Here is a 1,470-nt window from a genome sequence, read left to right as displayed (position 1 = left end):
TGCCATGACGGGAACTCCCTGCAGCACCATTTTAAGAGCAAAATCATAACCACCTAAATGTTGACCCAAGAGAACAGCCAGATAAAGGAAACCACACTGCAGAATACTGCCCATCCAGTGAGAAGAAGGAGGCAGATCTGGGCTGAAGTTACATGGACAATACGTTCATAGTAGGCTCTCCAGTGGGGAAAAATTACAGCTGAACTTTGAACAACACAGGGGTGTGAAAAAACATCCATGATTTATTTGACTTTTTCTTTTTTTTAGGAGAGTACCTATAGCATATGAAGTTCCCAGGCTTGGGGTCAAACTGGGGCTGCAGCTGCAAGCCCCAGCCACAGCCACACCAGATCCTCACCTACTGAGTGAGGCCAGGGATAAAACACACATCCTCATGGACACTATGGTGGGTTCTTAACCTCCTGAGCCACAACAGGAACTCCTACTTGACCCTCTTCATGGGCACGCTTGGCAGCAAGTTTGTATCCTCAACAGAATGTTCTCATTCTAAAGTGAACAGGAACCCTATCTGGGATGGAAAGCAGCTTGGTTATCTGCCTTCACATATTTTAATATTTTAGGTCAAAATCTCAGCCCTGCTTTGTGGGGCATAGCTGTGAGGAGGCAGTCAGTGTGCCGGAGAGGCTGAGTTCCTCAGGAAAGGACCAGCTTCCCCAAGAGGTGATCCTGTGACCTGCCTGCATGACAAGAGAGGGACGTTTTTCAACTCAGTTGAGAAATCAGAGGAACTTCTAGAATCTGCACAATGGCATTTCAGCGTTACAGGCCCTGGTCTGGTTTCTAACACATACGGACCGCTGAGAACCAGCAGAACAGAAAGCCAAAATTCTAGCACCTCGTCCAGAAATAGAATCTTGAGCATCTGCATTGGGTCCTAATCCCTTTAGCCCTCTGACAGATGCTTCCTGTGTGTCTACAAAGCAAATGGCACTGAGGCAGACATGCCCCTGCTCTGTGTTCATTCTGGAAGGAGAGACACATGGGAAATGTGTCTGAATTATGAATGGGCTGATTAGCACAGAGGAGACGTGCAGAGCTATGAGAACCTAGAACAGGGCCTGGATCTTGTCTGCAGGGGCCAGAGAGGTGTTCTGGAAGGAGCACATCTGAGATAAAGCAACAACCTGGGAGTTACCTTTGACTCCTCACCTCACCCCACATCCAGTCTGTGAGAACACTCTAGCAGCTCCACCTCTGAAGTTGAACCAGAATTTGAGGGGTGCCCAGCTTGTCCTCCACTACCATCTCTGACTCAGGCCATCCTGGGAGCAGAGCCCCCGCCTCCACATGGACCTCTTCCAGTCCTTTCTCAACAGATACACTGAAGGGTCCTATTCAAACCCAATTGGGTCACCTCCATCTTTGTTCCAAGTCCCCCAGTGGCTCTCATCTCACTTTCAGTGAAAGCTGGGCTCTCACCAGGGCTCCCCCCTCTGAGCCCTGCTGCTC

This window comes from Sus scrofa, chromosome 3, assembly GCF_054392235.1.
Source record: "Sus scrofa isolate SSC_HxYL_T2T_F1_AM1 chromosome 3, Sscrofa_HxYL_maternal_Yorkshire_Landrace_v2.0, whole genome shotgun sequence".
Classification (NCBI taxonomy): domain Eukaryota; kingdom Metazoa; phylum Chordata; class Mammalia; order Artiodactyla; family Suidae; genus Sus; species Sus scrofa.
This window is presented reverse-complemented; position numbering follows the sequence as displayed.